Source organism: Amblyomma mixtum, chromosome 10 (genome assembly GCF_055824585.1).
Source record: "Amblyomma mixtum isolate Tamu chromosome 10, ASM5582458v1, whole genome shotgun sequence".
Taxonomy (NCBI): domain Eukaryota; kingdom Metazoa; phylum Arthropoda; class Arachnida; order Ixodida; family Ixodidae; genus Amblyomma; species Amblyomma mixtum.
Genome location: NC_143021.1, coordinates 127,453,582 through 127,473,199, shown reverse-complemented (window position 1 = coordinate 127,473,199; position 19,618 = coordinate 127,453,582). Strand labels below are relative to the sequence as shown.

At 48.9% G+C, this 19,618-nt stretch overlaps 1 pseudogene; it reads right to left on the bottom strand.

Annotated features, from left to right (window-relative positions):
* Window positions 1-255: 255 nt before the first annotated feature.
* Window positions 256-6,984, bottom strand: LOC149326907 (uncharacterized; annotated as a pseudogene).
* Window positions 6,985-19,618: the final 12,634 nt, after the last annotated feature.

Below are 19,618 nucleotides of genomic sequence, written 5' to 3'. Positions count from 1 at the left end.
AGCCGCGCACTGTCGCGCTGAGTTAAACTACCACCGAAAAATAATGTTTGGCAGTAGTACTGGCCGCTGCTAAGTTCCGCCCATGCCTGTATTGCCGCCCATTTTGTGTCGTCACCCACCGCCACTCCCTGTGCTTGAAGAAAAATTTAAAAGACACTTGCGGCCGCCTAGCACATTCGGTACTACGCTTGCCAAAATTCAATTTCACCGCCACCTACAAGTCAGGCCGGTAACACACCCGACGCTGATAGCCTGTCACGCGTTCCCGTCGAACCACCTCCACAAGGCACCACCGACGGCAATAACTTCCTTAGAGCGGTCAGCACATTTCAGCTCGTTTCCAGACAGCGTGCCAACGCCAAGCTGCGTCTGCTCATTGAAAACCTCGAAGACGGGCACCCTGTAATCAGACGGTACCTAGCTCGTGGGCTATCATCGATCTGCCTCCGGAGAGGGGTGCTTTATAAAAAGAACACTACTTCTAGTCCGACAGCTTACCTCTTCGTCGTACCGTCTGATCTGTGGGATGAAGTCCTCCTTGCCTGCCACGATGACCCCACTTCGGGCCACCTTGGTGTTACACGCACTTTATCCCTAATCTGGCAGAACTACTACTGGCCCCAGCTCGCTTTAGGTATCAAGCGTTATGTCCGGACATGCCGGCAATGCCAGCGGCGGAGAAAACCCGCGCTCAACCCTCCCGTACTGCTTCAGTGCATCGAGCATCCCCAGACTCATCCATCCTCTCCAGACCTAACATGGTGGTGCTGTACCCTGGGGCCGAGAAATAGATTGTTGGACAGTGATCACCATCCTTTGCTTATCGGTTTGGATCCTGATTCCCAGCGCCATCGTAACAGCTGTTCTCTTGTCACAGAGGGGGATTGGTTCAGGGCGGCACTCAAGGACTACCTTCTATCAGCTACATCTGATCTGCAGAAAGCTTTGTGTGGAGCGCTTCAACTACCTATCATTCAAGCTGGGTGGACGAATGCCGACCGCCTCCGGATCAGCACCTTCTGCGGCTCTGGGCAGCCTGTCATCCTGCGGAACTGGCGGTCACTCGAGACCCATCTTCGTAGCAACTCCGACACACTTTACATCGGCCAACAGCTGCGCATCGCCGACATGAAAAGCGCCTTTTTTGCCAGTGATGGCAGGATTGGTGCGCGTCTCTTGACTCATCGTCAACTACTGCATCGATATCGCGCACTTGTCGTCGCATGCAAATTGGCAACGTTCAAAGGACCCCGAAAGTTGAGCATATCTTGCTTCGGGGCCGACACCAAGGGATTTCGCTTCAGAGGTTCTCAGGACACTATTTAAAGCTTCCCACCAATCACCTGCGCCGTTCGTTTACCAAAATAGTCTTCTTTCAGATAGCCTTTTTTCCTCCTCCAAGGAAAGAGGACATTAAAGGTATGCAGACGCAGTTCACAACGGATGAGCTTCTTGCATCGACAGATCAAACAAAACCGCGTAAAGCACCTTGGCCGGATGAGGTTTTCAAAAATATTGAAGGCCTGCAGTTGGAGTGGTCACTTGAAGCCCTGAACACAATTTGGGCATCCGGAGACGTCCAAGCATCATGGAAACATGCTGAGGTGGTCCCAGTTCCGATGCCCGGAAAGGGTCCTAGTAGGTTAAGCAACGTTCGCCCGATAGCGCTTACGTCCACACTATGTAAGCTACTGAAATGGATGATATTTACGCGGCTCTCATGGTGGCTGGAATGGTATAAACTGGTACCACGCATCTCAGATTGGCTTTCGCCCATACTTGGGCACTGAGGACAGATTCGACCTCCTATCAAGCATGTTGCTGCTCGGAGGCAGATCTCGGAAAATATGAACACTTCTAACGATGAACGTTTACAAGGCGTATGACAACGCCAGCCACTCAGCGATCTTGGTCCCTCTACGTTCCCTCCATCTCGCTAGCCGAGTACGCAACTTTCTGGCTTCGTTCTTGGAAGACCGTTCCATCCCCATACGCATAGGCAAGGAACGTGCTGGCTATTTCACCATAACGAGGAGTGTACCTCACGGATTTGTGCTGGCCCCGGCATTATTCACATCGCTCTGTTGCCTTCGGCATGACAACTGGCTAATATTTCAGATGTCTTTCATTTGATGTAGGCGGACAATGTAACCGTTTGTTCAGTACACACGGACCTTATTCACCAACAAGTAGGCCTTCAGACCGCTCTGGCAGAGACCTCTCAGTGGTGCACCTAGATTGATCTGGCGCTGTCGGTTGAAAAGACAAATTTTATGTCTATCACAAATCGATGGGGTAGACGCCATCTTTTGCTCACACCTGCACAGCTGTCCTTGAACGGCCAGCTCCTTACTACAGCCTCGTAAATGCCGGTGCTCGGCGTCGACCTGGACAGCTATGGTTCTGAAGCACCCTGGGTTCGATCTGCTCGACATAAGGCCGCCAGTACGCTGCACCTCGAATTGCCCAGAAAACAGGTGTCTCATGCTTTAATATTGTCACGGAACCAAGGCAGGAGACACCGTTCGCCAGCAGCGCTAACAGAATCAGCCCTCAGGGCGCGTGAGCCAACTCTCACCTCTTTTTCTTCTGATGCCACCAGGGGCCACCTGGTGGCATTACTCCCCCTCCCGGAAAAAAAGAAAGGAAATACGGAAAACCACTACGACGCTACGAGCTAACAGAAGGAAGTAGGGGAACAACAATCGAAGGGGCAAAATGACAAGGGGAAAACGGGCCTGTGCGAAAAAAACAAAAACCGAAACAACTGTGCAAGCGCTGTCAGTGCGTGAAAAAGGGCTTCATACGCAGTACGTGCACTACTTCTGGCTGGGGTCGACGGCGCGGATTGTGCACAGAACCGTCGGGCAGAACTTCATAAGTCACATCTGTTATGCGACGCAACACTCTGTATGGGCCGAAGTAGCGGCATAGGAGTTTTTCCGACATGCCTGGGCGACGGACAGGGGTCCACATCCACACTTGGTCGTCCGGTTGGTACTCGACGTGGCGGTGTCACTGGTTGTAGCGGCGTGCATCTGAGCCCTGTTGCCTCCTGATGTGCATGCGGGCGAGTTGGCGGGCTTCCTCCGTGTTTTGGAGAAATTCTTCCGCGTGTGGCATGAGCGCCCGGTCGTCAGTAGTGCATGGAAACATGGCATCCAACATGGTGTGCACATCGCGCCCATAAACAAGGCGAAATGGCGTAAAGTGAGTGGTTTCTTGTAGTGCCGTATTGTACGCGAAAGTCATGTATGGAAGGATATCGTCCCAATTCTTGTGCTGGACGCCGACGTACATAGCGAGCATGTCTGCCATACTTTTGTTTAGTCTCTCGGTGAGCCCATTGGACTGCGGGTGGTAGGCAGTAGTTTTGCGATGGCTGGTATGGCTCAACTTGAATACCTCGTGCATGAGCTGCGCTGTGAAAGCCGTTCCCCGATCGGTGATTACGCTGGACGGGGCGCCGTGTCGCAGAACAATGCGATGCATGAAGAACTGCGCAATTTCAGACGATGTGCCACGCGGCATCGCTTTGGTTTCGGCATAGCGTGTGAGGTAGTCTGTGGCGACAATTATCCACTTATTGCCGGCGAACGATAGGAGGAATGGGCCGAGAAGATCCATGCCGACTTGGTCAAAGGGCGTACGAGGAGGTGCAACTGGTTGGAGTAAACCCGCGGGCTTGAGGGGAGGCGACTTGCGGCGCTGGCACCGACGGCAACCTCGGACGTAGCGGCGGATGGTGGCAGCAAGTTTAGGCCAATAATAGGCCTTGCGTACTCGAGCGAGAGTGCGTGTAAACCCCAAGTGACCAGAGGTGGGCTCGTCGAGAGAGGCAAAAAGGATGTCGGCACGGAGGTCTGCCGACACGACGAGGAGACAGGCGCGGTCGCCGTGGCTCGAGTTTTTCTTGAACAGTATGCCATTGCGCATGCAAAAAGAGGAGAGGTTCCAGGAAAACTCCCGGGGTATGGTAGCAGGGCGGCCCTCCAAATGGTCAATGACGGGTCGTAAGGTGATGTCATCTCGCTGCCTCGCCATTACGTAGCAATCGCTGACCACTCCAAGGAAACGACTGTCGTCCTCTATGCTGTCATCAGCTAGGTCGACTGGTGCGCGGGAGAGCGTGTCGGCATCTTCGTGCTTGTGTCCAGATTTATAAACTGTGGTGTAGTCAAATTCCTGGAGGCGGAGGCTCCACCTTGCTAAGCGGCCCGATGGGTCCCGTAGATTGGCTAGCCAGCACAAGGAATGGTGGTCTGTGACGACTTTGAATGGCGGCCGTAGAGGTAGGGTCGAAACTTCATCGTGGCCCACACAACCGCGAGGCACTCCTTCTCCGAGGTAGAGTAGTTAATTTCGGCGCGAGACAAAACGCGACTCGCATATACAATCACGCGTTCCACGCCATCTTGGTGTTGGACTAAGACAGCCCCCAGGCCGATGTTGCTGGCGTCTGTGTGGATCTCGGTGGCAGCCTCCTCATCAAAGTGAGCAAGAACAGGGCTGCTGTGCAGGCGTCGGCGTAGCTCTGAAAGCCTCCTGTTGTTCGGTAGTCCACACGAACGGGGTATCGTCCCGCGTCAAACGGGTCAGGGGTTCGGCAAGTTGGGAGAAGGCGGCGATAAAGCGACGGTAGTAGGCGCACAGACCAAGGAAGCGTTTCAGCGCTTTCTTCGTGGTAGGAACCCGAAATTCGGCCACGGCGGCAGTTTTGACGGGATCGGGTTGGACACCGGCGGCGCTCACAACGTGGCCTAGAAACTTCAGTTGTTCGTAGCCGAAGTGGCATTTTTCGGGCTTGAGCGTTAAATTGGCCGACCGAAGGGCATCTAATACAGTCCGCAAGCGTTTAAGATGTTCGTCAAAGGTTTCGGAGAATACGACCACGTCATCCAGGTAAACTAAACAAGTTTGCCATTTGAGACCAGCGAGAACTGTGTCCATCATTCTCTGAAACGTTGCCGGCGCTGAAAAGAGGCCGAAGGGCAACACCTTGAATTCGTATAGACCGTCGGGAGTAATGAAAGCTGTTTTTTCCCGGTCCCGTTCATCAACTTCAATCTGCCAGTACCCGCTCTTTAAATCAATCGAGGAAAAATATTTGGCGCGGCGAAGGCGGTCGAGCGAGTCGTCTATGCGGGGCAGTGGGTATACGTCCTTTTTAGTTATGGTGTTCAATTTCCTGTAATCGACGCAAAAGCGCAGCGTTCCATCCTTCTTAACTAAAACAACAGGCGATGACCACGGACTCTGAGATGGTTGAATAATACCGTCAGTGAGCATCTCCTTCACTTGTGTTTGGATGGCCTCGCGTTCTTTAGGTGAAATACGGTACGGCTGTTGGCATATGGGACGGGCATCTTCACTCGTGATGATACGGTGTTTCGTAATGGCTGTCTGTTGAACTTTCGAAGAAGACGCAAAGCAGGCTGTGTATTGGTGTAAAGGTACGGAGAGCGCGGCGTTGAACCTGGGACAACCCTGAGCTGATGTCAATGTGATCGAGAGACATGTTCGGAGATTCCACGGCTGTGCACGCAAAACATTCCGAAACATCAGCTAATTGGTCGGCAAACGCGATCGCTGTGGCGCGGAAGAGGTGCCGAAGTTCGTGGGTGAAATTAGTAACCAGTAATTGGGTCCTACCATTGCGTATGTGGACGAGGCTTCGGGCCGTACAAAGGCCGTGTGTCAGCAACATTGAAATATTGCCTTCGGCGACTGCTGTTCCGTCACGGAGCCCATCGCGGTCGACAGTAACAAAAACACTGGAGCGTGGCGGGATGAAAACACTCTCGGAGGAAATGCGAAGGGCGGAGCGACATGGGCGAGTGTGGGAAGTGTCATCGGCGTTGTCTGTCGAAAAAGTAACTGTGCGCTGACGGAGATCGATGATGGCCCCATTTTCACGGAGAAAGTCAACGCCCAGGATAAGGTCCCGAGAACAATCACGCAGAACCAGGCAGCTGACAACGAACGTGGAGTTGCGGATATGGACCCGGGCTGTGCACTGGCCAAGCGGAGTGACAATGTGGCCGCCAGCCGTGCGGTTCTGCGTGCCAGACCATGGTGTCGTGACTTTTTTGAGGAGAGCTGCCAATTTGCCGCTTAAAATGGAAAAATCAGCTCCGGTGTCCAGCAGCGCGCTGATGTTGTGACCGTCAATAAGTACAGGTATGTCGAGTGAGAACCGGTCCTCATGTTCTGAAGCTGTGGGCGCCGATGTCGTCACGTTCCTGCCAGCCGATGTTCGCGTTGTGGGGGGGACTGTAGAGCGTCGAGTTCCAGCGACCCCGCCCCCGGAGGTCGCTGCCGTCAGTTTTCCCGGCGAGGGCTCGGCGACCGGCCTTGCGCTGGTCGTGAGAAGTTATGGCTTGCCGATGATGGTGACGGTCGGCGAGGTGACGGCGATCTTGACTGCCGTCGCTCGGAGGGTGGCAGACGCTGCAGAGACAAGTATTCTTCAATATCGCGGGGTCGTTGACCAAATGGAGGTCTGGGCGCGTCGCCGGGGAAGCCCTGCAGGCCGAGCTCACGATATGGGCACTGGCGGAATAAATGACCGGGCTCTCCACAGTGGAAGCACAAACGACTCCGGTCGGGGCCACACCAGACGTCCGCCTTGCGCAGAGGTGGCCGATCATTCGGGAAGTACTGCGCCGGTTGCACGGAAGGTAGCGGGACGTGATGGTCAGGAACAATTGACGCAGATTCTGGGGCAGGGCGTCGCAGGGCCTCAGCGTATGTCGGCCGGTGGTCAGGAACGCATGACGCAGATGCTGGGGCAGGACGTCGCAGGGCCTCAGCGTATGTCGGGTGGTGGAAGTCATTCCGGTAGGGCTGAGGTTTGTCACCCAGCAACGGGGGTCTGATCACTTGCTGCACCTCCTCGCGGATGACACTGGCAAGAGAGCCGACCGCTGGCTGCGACGCACCGCAAATTTCCTGGACCTCTACACGTACAATAGAGTGGATCATGTCCCGTAGGAGATCAGGGTTTTGTCCGAATGCCGGGAAGGACTGTCACGGAAGCAGCAAGTACTGGCCTGTCGTATACGATGGACCGCCTCTGAAGGACCTGCTCCATTGTAACCGCCTCCTTCAAAAACTCAGCGACAGTACCGGGGGGGTTGCGTACGAGGCCAGCGAAGAGCTGCTCTTTGACTCCACGCATTAAGTGGCGGAGCTTTTTGTCTTCCGACATAGCAGGGTCAGCTCTCCGGAACAGCCGCTTCATGTCTTCAACATACATGCTGACAGTCTCATTGGGCATCTGTATACGGGACTGCAGAGCCCGCTGAGCTCGTTCCTGACGATCCACGCTGGTGCATGTCTCGAGCAGACGACGGCAGAGCTCATGCCATGATGTTAGAACTTCTTCACGATTCTCGTACCACGTACGAGCGCCGTCTTCCAGACTGAAGAAGACATTCCGAAGTTTTGCGGCGTCGTCCCACTGATTGAAAGTTGCGACGCGTTCAAACTGCATGAGCCAGTCTTCCACGTCCTCAAGCTGACTGCCGTGGAAGGGCTTCGGCACTCGTGGATTCTGAAGGGTGTAGTAATGAGTACCTTGCATGGCAGGTCGTGGGGCAGGCGCCGAAGTAGAATCCAGTGGCCCGTGCGCAGGGGGTGGTAGTCCTAGGTTGCGGCGACTGACTCGGTGCACTGGTGTGTCGACCGGCAGAGGCGCGAGGTCCGCAGTGCGAGGAGGTGTGTGTGACATAGGCCAGGAAAGCACCCAGCACCTCCACCAAAAATATGTCACGGAACCAAGGCAGGAGACACCGTTCGCCAGCAGCGCTAACAGAATCAGCCCTCAGGGCACGTCAGCCAACTCTCACCTCTTTTTCTTCTGATGCCACCAGGGGCCACCTGGTGGCAATATAGCTCGAACATCACTGCGCTCTGTGTACAGCCTCGGCTCTTTTGTGAAGCTCAGTTTCAACGCCTTACCCTAAGAGATTGCGGCCGACTCGAAACAGTCGATAGAGAGGCCATGCGTGTTATCACTGGCTTTCTCGCTTGACCCCTATTCCCACATCATAAGCGGAAGCTCAGCTGAATGTGACTGACGAGCTCGTGGACCAGTGCCGTAATGCGCACAGCCGGAAATTGCCAGCAATTCCCGCGGCATACCCCTCGCAAATTATTTTGACCCTACTTATCCACTTCTTTAAACAACGCCTTTGGAACGTCCTCCTTGGCAGCATCCCCAGATCACCGGCAACCGACTTCTACGTGTCACGCGCACCGCTCATCGTTCAGTGAGGGAAACAGAGCCTCCTCTCCCAGCAGACTCCATAGGCGCCCTTCAAGCTTACGTGGACGCTACCTAAAACGATCACATATTGCACACTAATCTGCTTTGTCCAGCTCTATTTAATGCACGCCAGACATGTTCCTGTATCACAGATGCGCCCTGCTTCCCACCGTGATAGCACAGCTCGTTGCCATTCATGACGGCTTGTCCACTTTAAAAGGCCTCCTAACTACTCTACCGAACTCTCTTCTCCTCTGTACCAACTCACCACAAGCAGTAGGGGCTCTACGGCGCGCAGCCTGTCACCTAGGCATTGTTGTCGATGTGTGCACCATCGTGCAATCCTATCCATTCCCAGTCCGTGTTTTGTGGGCTCGAAGCAACACGCACCCTCTTAGGGAAGCGGACAGTGCGTCCCACGCACTGCAAGTGCCTTACTCACTTCCTCTACTAAAACCATCGGTGGAAGACGGTGTCCTGCCTAGCAAGGGATTTCTTCGCCGCTCCACGCGTCCATTAATGCCACCGTGTGGATCCAAACTTCCCAGCGACTTAACTCGCTGTGAGGAGGTAGCGCTGAGGAGAATCCAGGTGGACGCCGCGCTGCTGCCAGGGCCTGCTGGACATCGCAGACCCCGCTTCTGAACTGCCCCTTCTGCCACGCTTCTGCTACAGACGCAACGTTACAGCACTTTGATTCAACTTGCCCCGGACTTCGGGAGGCATGTAAGCGACACCTCGGCATTCAGGGTTTCTACCCCAGCCGACCACCAGACACACGAATCTGTACTCATGGACCCCAGAACCGGGCCGTGTTGGTTTTAAGGCGATAGCCTTTAATGCCTCTTACCGTCGTTAGCAGCCGTGTCGGCAGATTTGTCCGCGTTTTGGCGTCACTACTTAAAAAGAAATTCTATCGAGGCAGATAACAATGCGCCGCGGCGGGCCTGGCTCTGTAATTTAAAGAAAAAGGCTATCAGTCTTGGGTTCCCGTCGACACCATCCTGCACGGCTCCTCAAGTCGTGATAACATCTGATTAGCTTTCTCTGAAAGTGTTGCCAATGTGAAAAGAAAATCTCACCTTCGCATTAACCAGGACAGTTTCATGGGTAAATATGACCAGATATAAAAAATCCAGGCATGACCGAACGGTGGCCGCATTGAGATCAGAAAAGAATTTTGACAGACTTTTTTAGCAGTGAACATAATTATTACCAATAAATGACAACGAATATGCCTGCAGCATTTGCCGTCCCACCAGAACCAAACCAACCATATAGCATTGAGAGCCCAAACATTCGAAATCAGAATCCAATCCCCAACCCTTCAGCATCCTGGCAAGCTGTTCTTGTGGGCATCAGGCCTCAAGAGCAGGCATGGCTCATCAAGCACGCCTGGGGGATCGCGGTGGCAAACTGGGTCCTGAACTTCGTGTTCAACTCGGGAAGGAATGCACCGAAGCTTCACTACCAATACGTTTGTCCCTTTCCTAAGCGGTATCGACGCTCAAGTAAATATCACGGATTTATTTATTGTTTTGTAATCATTCATATGTAGGCGTTTATTGTTAATATAATTTTTTCTCTTAAAGCCAATGGATAGCACGAATTTTTCACCATAGATGGCCAACGATGCCGCTAAATGATAGTTTAGCCCTTTCTAGTAGTAATTCCTACTCATTAGTTAAAGGGAAGCTGGAACAGCTTTTTGAGACTTCGAGGCTACTAAAGAATTCGTATTTTTGTCGCTTCTATTTAGAACATGCACAATATTTCTGCACTAGCATTTCAAATTCATGATGATTTCAAATTGTGATGTAGTCGTCGATTAGAACCACAGTGATGTAAGCCTTTTTCTTACCGCGCTATAGAACTGTGGGTAAACTTGTCGGGCCATCTGCCCGTTGCTGTGCACTGCAGAAGGGCCCGAACGCCGAGACCGCTTTATTCGGCGATTACGCACCATTTCAAATATAAATTAAAAATAATCGATTTAAAATAGCGCAAAAAGAAAAGGTTGCAGGTAAGAGACGACACACTAGGTCGTGTGTGCCGTCTCTTCCTTGTGTCCTTGTCGTTTCGCGCCGTTTTAAAGTTGCTTTGAAAGGCTACTACAAACCTATTTCGGAGACTTTACTTGTGTGTTCCACATATTCGACCATTTTAAACCCATTGGATTCTAAAACCTCTTCAGCTCTCTTTAAACACAGAAACAAGCCATGTTCGACATTCGGGAACAAAAAAAATGAAAATTGCAAAATTCTAAGATTCTGGCAAGTAAATATTGAAATGAATGATACATTCTGTTCGTAACCCGCCGCGGTGGCTCAGTGGGTACGGCGCTCGGGTGCTGACCCGAAAGACGCGGGTTCGATCCCGGCCGCAGCGGCCGAATTTCCGTGAAGAAAATCCAGAGGCCCGTGTACTGTGCGATATCAGTGCACGTTAAAGAACCCCAGGTGGTCGAAATTTCCGGAGCCCTTCACTACGGCGTCCCTCATAGCATTAGTTGTTTCGGGACGTTAAACCCCAATAAACCAAACATTCTGTTCGCGAGTTGAAAATCTTTCTTTTAAAGCCTTTCCATCGGTCCCATACAACAGTTAAGACTGCAATAAAAAAAAATCAATGCCTAACGCATTTGGCGAAAGCGAAAACGGTAATACAAAAAAATGCAAGAATGTTGCGGTGTTTTTATCAGGATAAGCAAATTGAGAACTCACGGCCAGGTGCGAGTGTTTGGACACCGCGCCCTTGCCTCTCTGTATCTCGATATAAGAACATGGCGTGCTCGTTTTCACGGGCAGTGGTCGACCAGCGGGACGCACGATCGGATGGCCGGCTGATAATAAACCCGAGTTCTTGTTACACCTCGGCTACAGTGTCGTTCCCGTCCTAAGACACGACAAATGTCGTAGGGTGATCTGCGAATATACCGGGCCTGGAATATTTGGGGGCTGGGTTTTAAAAAATTCCTATGCAAAATCTACTACCCCATTCGAGCTGAAATAACGTTCACAAAGTAGCAAAACATGGTCTACGTTATCTGATATGTTATTCCAGATCGGTATTTGCCTAGATTTTCCAGGATGGACAGAAAACTGCTCTCGTCAGCGTGCACAATTTTCGCAGAAGCAAGTCCAGAAGATGCGTTCACATGGTGCGCCATCTGTCGAGCTGCGAGGCAGCAAGTGCGCCAACAGCCTTGCCGGACACCGTGTATAAGGATCTATAGACGCTTTACAGCGGGGGAGCATCGGCGCCGCCATATTTGGTCACGTGACCATACCGCCATACCTGGCCTTCGGGCCTTCTCGTTTCGACGGCTGCCGGCGCGCTGGTGACTGGCTGCAAGACGCTTCTCCGGCTCTCGCTGTGGACAACCAGCTGCCGGACGGCACAAAATCTTCGTGTGAGTCCGCACAGAACGTGTTGGTGCTGAAAAATGTTTGCTTCAACCAGCTCGTCTACCTGTCCGCTTCAGCCTGCCCGCATCGGCTCGAATGTGTCAACAGACCATGGTCAGCCACCTGAGCGTTCATATTTATTCAGTCAATTCACCGTCTAACGCTACTGGCGGACTGCATAACTTGTCGTTGAACTGCAGATTGAAAGCGGGCTAATGCCTGAAGGCTTGCTTTTTAGAGCTCGATATTTTTGCCGAATGGAGGAATATGTGTTCACAGCAATCAAGAACGTTCGCTGCTCAGCATTGTGCACGCGACTTACAGCCGACCGTCCGCGTGCGTGTGATCACCAGCCGATTTTCCCGGTATTCACTTTATTCACCGTTAACATTCTGGCTTCTAAAGAAAGATGATGTTATTCAAGGACCCCTTCAGAAACTCGGAGACCTTCGACCGTGCTCTCTTGCTATACAAAACTGAAAACTGTTCCGGAGTCCAGCCCCCGCAGATGTAGCCAGCCGGAATAAGCGGAAATATACAAAGTCCTCTCGTGATAAATTTCACCGCTGTCCCATGCATTAGCGCACTTCTCTACAGCTTCGCACTGGACGACAACACTGCATGTCGAAACGCCTCCTCTGAGTACTGTTGCAAACGCTCAGTTGCCGCTTCCACCGTGTTAGCTTTAAGTACGCACAACAGCTTAGTGAGCACTGTGCTGACACCAAGGAAGCACTTATTGCAAAGGTCTAAAAAAGCACTGATCATTCCATACATTGGATCAGTGTTTGTCAAAGGTGAGAAAGGTGACAGGCCATTCCCGCAGGCTCTGCCATTCCCGCAGCTACTGCTGGTGCTGAATAAACTGGCGCGCGTCTTTCGTGATATGTTTATTTTTTCGTGGAGGCGCACATTAACGTTCTTTCACTTGGAAGAAGCATGAACTCTCAAGACAGCTCCTCCAAAAACGGCGGCAATTGTGTAGCGGTTTCCTTTATGTAACAAGCGCGTCTAGTTTTTCCGACACTACACCACAGGGATATTAGCGCTAGATATTAATTCAACAGTACCCGCGACATCCATGTCACAGCTGGGTTGTTTAAGAGTCACTTGACGTGCGTATACAAGCTGCGCAGCAGCGTTTCGCACTGCGCGCCCATGCTGCTAACGCCGGCTTCGAAGGCCAGAAATGGTGGACCTTCTAGTGGCGCCATCTGTAGTGGACAGAGCAAACTGCTCTCTGTAAACGGTCTATAAACGATGTTGCCGGAGATGGCGGTTGCCTCGCCGCTCGACAGATGGCGCACCATGTCAACGCAGCGTCTCGACTCGCTTCTGCGAAAGTTGTGCACGCCGCCGAGAGCAGTTTTCCGTCCATTCCGGAAAATCTAGGCAAGTACCGATGTTGAATCACTTATCTGATAACGTAGACCACATTTTGCTACTTTGTGAACGTTATTTCAGCTCGAATGGGGTAATAGGTTTTACATAGGGATTTTTTTTAAAACCCGGCCCCCAAATATTCAAGACCCTGTATTGATTGTTATAGTGAAATTTTATATTATATGAAATAATTACGTTCATAAGGTCTTCCCCGCTGAAAAATGTTTCTGTCCACAGTCGTTGGCTATGGGGTGACTTCGGTTCGGAAATGATAAGCTGGTGGAAATTGCTAACGAGAGCACATGTCTATGTGTCATGTGTTCGTACTCATACGCTCTTTAATGTGATGCTTCATCATCATCACCATCATTAGCCTCACTACACCTACTGCAGGGCGAAGGCGTTTCCCATGTGTCACCAATTCACCTTGTCCTTTGCCAGTTGCGACAACTATAACAATATTCTGGTGATAGAAATCACTGTCGCACAGCGCATCCGGCTATGGAGGACGCAGTTGTGGAGGACTCTGGATTAGTTCGGCCACTTTATTTTCTTTAACGTGCACTGATATCACACAGTAAACACGCTTATAGAATTTAGCCTACAGTGAAATGCGACATCCGCAATCGAGGTCGAACCCTGCCTTTGGTGTCAGAAGCCGAGCATCGCAGCCACTGAACCAACGTGTCAGCTATTTAATGAACTTGTGTGAACGCGTGGTATGAAATGTCCAGGAGATATAAGTAGACGAATTAATGAGCTGCTAGGCATTGTTGCCTGGACCCTTAGCGGCCGGCCCCTCTGTATTTCATTCGCTACGGAGTGCACGAGAAAAGTTGAAAGGACTCGAAGATTAATGACAAAAAATAAGGAAAATGAAACAATTTTTGACGCAAAGACGATGTTACACACTTTTTGTGCTGATGATCACCATTGCGGCAGGTTTATTCGGATAAAGTTTAGAAATACATGGGAACCACAGGCATAAAATACACCTGCTATATTTACAAGGTACTACCTAATATACGGACAACAAACAGTCATTATACTTCTTTTCGATGGTCGTGCCGAGGCGTCGGTGGTAATCGTTGATATTCTTGACGAGCTTAACACGGCTGAAGGCACCACCAGTGAGGTTGAACTTAGAACAAGGGGCGGAGTCAGCGTCATATTCAACATCGTAGATGGCCATCCCGAACATTTTGCCTCCAGACACTAGCCAGGAGCTGCAAAGCTGCAGGCATGTGCAAGAAAGAAAAAAAAAACACGTATTAAGCAGTGCCGAAAGATGGTCCCAGTCCTGTGTATTTTTCCTCCTGCCCAATTCATTGGCACAAACTAAAGCTTAGCTGTATGTTATATTCCTCCGCAGTATGATATTTTATCGAGTCTATAGGGAGAGCAGGTAATGTGCAGAATGGTGTTTTAAAAACTAAATCACAGTCAGGAAAAATAGCCATCACGACACGCCATACATCGTACATACTATCTCATCTCATGAGTACGCCGACGCTAGACCCTCCTTGTACCACCTTTCATGGCTGCATTATCAAGACCATAGCTAGGCTCTGCCACACACTTGGTATCCTTTATTTTTCACAGTTAGCTCTTTAAGAATTCGAAGGTTGTATTCCCCCATCCCGGAAGTTAATTTTTAATCATAGAAGACATCTGCGAGCAGCTGATCTGCGCAGAAATCTGCGAGCACCCTTCGTGCAGCAGATTTCCTTTCCTCTCGCTTTTTCACGTCAATTTATCGTTCAAATCTTCTTTAGTCGCTCCATCAGCGTTTGTGGGTGGCACTGAAGCGTTGTGAAATTTTTGCATAACAGGTGCTTTGATAGGATCATTGCAATAAAAATATGCTGACACAAAATTGCTGAAAGGCGAACCCAGAAAATTATAAAATTGACGCCTTCGTCTTCGAATCAAATCAGTGTAGTGACAATTTTTATATGTTATACAGCGATATTCTACAGAAATATATAATACTCGGAATTTTTCCACATATTTCATATTACTTAAAAGGTATATCCACAGAGGCTTTGCAAACTATTTCCATAGTCTGAAGCTCGTCTTTCGAAATGCGTGTTATATTCGAAATGCGTGTTTTATTACAATGCTTAGTTATGGTTTTAAATCTCGATTTCTTTCTTTAATAATGGACATTTTCTGATCCTTATTGGTACACCCATAGTGGCGACCACAATGTTATCTCCTTTCATGCATGCTTCGAGGCTCCCCAATACCGCAAACTGCATACATGTTTGAAGGTTTGAAGGTTTATTTCCGCAACTAGGTGTTGCGAGGACAGCCAGGGAAAAAGCTGTATAGACAGCTTGAGAGGTCCTGGCTTCCTCTTACAGTGCAGCATTGACGGCGGCGGAATAGGACATCAAACAAATAGTAAGAAAAAACTCGTATGTTCTGTACATATAATGACACATGTACGTTCAGTAAGCAGTACATTCTGCTTGTAAAAGAAAAAAGAACTATATTAGGTCAAAGAGACTATAAAGGCAAACACAGGGAGGAGAAAATAAAGGACAGCAGAACTGACAGGTGCACTCAAAATGGTAATAGCAAGAAAAAAAAGAACTACACGAATATTTGGGGCAATTCTTTCAGAGAAATATTGGAGACATCAAGATTCTTGTGGCAGTACAACTGGTTCAGAAGTGTCGGTAAGGTATGCTGCAACATTTGTTTGCCATAGTTTGTACGGCATTTCTTAACATTCCAAGGCTCTGCTGCGCGGGTATCATACACAGTTCTGCTTTGCTCTAACCTAGCAAGTGTAAGTAAGAAGTCATCATTTTTCATTATGGCGAGTTTATATTTATAGCACAGCCTATAGTTATACATGGATTTCATTGGAATAACGTTGTGTCGATGGAAAAGGCTCGCAGTGTGGAAGAAATACGGCACTTTACATGCAATGCGTATAATACGTTTTTGTAAGACAGTGAGTTTGTTAATATTTTCAGCTGTTGTTGTTGCCCACACCATACATCCGTAGCTGGCTATGGAAGAGAACAAAGAGTGATAAAGTAACATGTTGACTGATGTAGGAAAATTAAAGCAATGGCGGCGCATGATACCAACTGTTCCGGAAAGTTTCTGAACGACGTAATTAATATGGTCATTCCACGACATATCTGCTGCAAAGTAAACGCCCAGAGTTTTCACAGACTGCACAAATTCTATTCTGGTATTGTTTAATTAAATTAGAGGAAGTTCAAAGTGTTTGTGACGTGGGTGGAACATGACGGCTGCAGTTTTACTAACGTTAATTCTTAAGTGATTATCAGCAGTCCAAGTATTTATTTCTTTTAAGGTTTTATTAGCTCGATTTGCGAGATCAGCCGTTGAAGTACCCGAAAAAAACAGACTAGTGTCATCTGCATAAATTATGTACTTAGCAGTGCTATCGATGCGAACAATATCATTAATATAAAGAACAAAAAGAAACGGACCCAAAATGCTCCCTTGCGGAACGCCAGAAGCTACCGCTTTCAACTGGGAGCATTCACCGGCAATACTAACAAACTGAGATCTATGTCGCAAGTATGAGGAAATCAGCATATGGGCTATGCCTCTAATACCGTAGTGGTCTAATTTTTTAAGCAGCACAGAGTGATTAACAAGGTCAAACGCCTTTGAAAAATCTAAAAATAAACCAAGTACCATGTTTTTGGATTCAAAATGTTTTAGTATGAATTCTTTCTGAGCAAGGAGAGCTAGCTCAGTCGATCTATTTTTACGAAACCCATATTGAGCGGTAGTAATAATGTTACATCTTTCAGTGAAGGAGGATAGCCGTTTAAGAATAACTTTTTCGAGGCCTTTGGAAAACACAGGTAAGATTGATATCGGGCGATAGTTTCCCATTTCATTTTTGTTTCCTTTTTTATACACTATTGTGACTTTTGCCCTTTGCATAAGACGCGGAAAAACACCGGAAACTAAGGATAGGTTGAAGATATGGGCGAGGGAAGGTGCAAGAATGTCGATAGTAAATTTTATGGGCTGTATCTGAAAACCTGACGCATCTGTAGCTTTACTATTATTAAGCGCTAAAAATTCTGTAATTACTTTATTTACTGTAACCGGTGTTAAAAATATTGTTTCACTATTTCTGGCACTCATATAGGAAAGATTTACGTCGCCGCTTGATGTGTCAGCAAAGGAAAGAAAGTACTCATTAAAGGCATCTGCTAGATCAGAACCTTTTAATTCAATGCCTTCATGATTAATTTTTGTGGTCAGTTCGGAAGAATTACTGAAGATAGATTTTAAAACCTTCCAAACTTTTTCAGATTGTCTACCAGTTGAATTAAATCGGTTATAAATATATTGCTTTTTAGCGACGCGAAGTTGCTTTGTAACGAAGTTCCTAAATTTTTTGAATGTTTTCAGTGCTTCAGGACATCTACTTTGTAAAAACACTCTGTAAAGTTTATCGCGTTTTCTTATCAACTGCAACATGTCTTTGTCGACCCATGGTTTCTTACATTTCTTTGACTGGGAGAATTTCTTAAGTGGAAAGGAAGCATTATAAATGTCAGTAACAATCTCTAAAAATTTTTCGTATGCTTCATCAGGGTCGCTTTCCTCAAAAACATGTTCCCAGTTAACAATAGATAAGCGTTCCTTGAACTCGCATAACGTGTGATGATTTATAACTCGATAAAATGACATTTGGTCGGGTTGTCGTTGAGAAATCGGAGCAAGATTGACAGATATGAATATTGGTATGTGATCACTCAGAGCATAAGCAATGGTGCCTGACTTCAAGCATTCTGTTTTGGAGTTTGTTATGAAAAGATCTAAAAGTGTTTCTGATTTTGTCGTAATCCGTTGATAGTAATCCGTTGATAGTAAAGCAACCGGAAATTATCTCTAGCGCCAATATTCCTACTCTTTTTAATACGAGCAAAGGGCAGCAAGCAGGCGCAAAACAGACCACATCTGGCTACCGGGCTGAGCGCACGTAGTCCCTATAGACCCCGTTTCACAACCTGCAGTAAACTTGGCTCCCTAGGGCACATTGGATCGTGGGTTACCTCAGACATCTTTGACAAGCGATATCAGAAATAAACCCATCACTGCAGCGCCTCTGCACGCGGCCGTTCAGCCATACCGCTAGCATGCCATTGCCCTACCACCGGATCAGCGCCACTCGCCTACGCTCGACAATCCAACTAAGCGACACATGCTCCGTCCTGAGCAACCGGTACCGGTACACAAGCCGACGACATATATTTAGGGTTATTCGTTTTCAGGTTTTATATTTTATGCGAAGCATATTACTAGAGCTACACTAAAGCCCGTCGAGCGCGGCGGTGGAGCTACCATTGACCTTTAGCGTGACCACGTTACACCACATGACAACATGACGTCACAGCAGAGGAGAGATGGGCAGCCGGCTCGCGCGGTCGGCCGCGGTGGTGGAGGCTCCACATCAGAGGCGCTGCAGCTGACCACGTGACGCTACAGCAGCGGTATAAAGCTCAGCTTGCCTCGCTCTCCTGGCACTTACGAGGCGGCCAGGTGTTGAGATGCCGCCTAGAAGCAGGGCCGATTTCAACGAGAAGCGAAAGCCTCAGCGTGCCACAGAGACCGATGAAGAGCGGGATGAACGTCAACCAAGGAAAGCCATGTATTACCAAGCCTAGCCATCAATATGCTTCGCATTTGACTAGGCTTAACCTTAGCTAAGCCTCAGCCATTTTTTTTTCAAATTCGGGGGGTAAAAATCGGGCGTTATTTTTCGGCTTGATAATAGGGGAGAAATCGGGTTTTTTGTGGAAAATCTCCGCAATTCGGCTTTTATCGGCTTAAATTTCAAAACTAATAATTTATTCCATTTTCTCTAACCGGTGGGTAACAATTAGGGCTATATTTTGGGCTGCTTTCAAGAAATTATTGCAAAATTTGGCGTTTCTTTGGAAATAATTATTACTCGCAGTGAGAGGCAACGGTCAGTTTTGGGAAAAGAAATATTTTCACGAGGGCTGGTCATCGACGTTCTACACGTCCTTGTTAACATACATAACCATCTGCATGCGCAACATCTCGGTTTCCACCCAAGGCCTGTCTGATCTCTGCAGGTACCTTAGCTGAGAGAACGTTCGCTCAACGTCACAGCTGCCATTAGCTAGGCACAACAGTGACAACGCTGCATTTGCTAGCCTGGGGTAACGCACAGTTGCGTCGTTCCAATAGCCCATCACCTCAACACCTTCATTTGTGGGGCTTGCTTCCAGCAAGTAGTGGTTAAACGCCTCGCGAAGCGAGCCTACATCGTCCATCACAGAAATAAAGAGAGGTCGGTAGTCATCAAATTACTGACTCAGCAGCCGCTTCTAGAACGGATCGAGTACTGCTCCCAGTTTCCACAATGTCAACTGGTTTTACTTCTTTGTCTGAGACTAGAGTTACAGCAATTCCGTGGGCACAATTGTTTCAGAAATCGGGAAAAATCGGGTTTTACCCGATATTTTAGTAACACGTTCGGGGTGCAAAAATCGGGTAAAATCGGGTTTTAGCCGAAAAG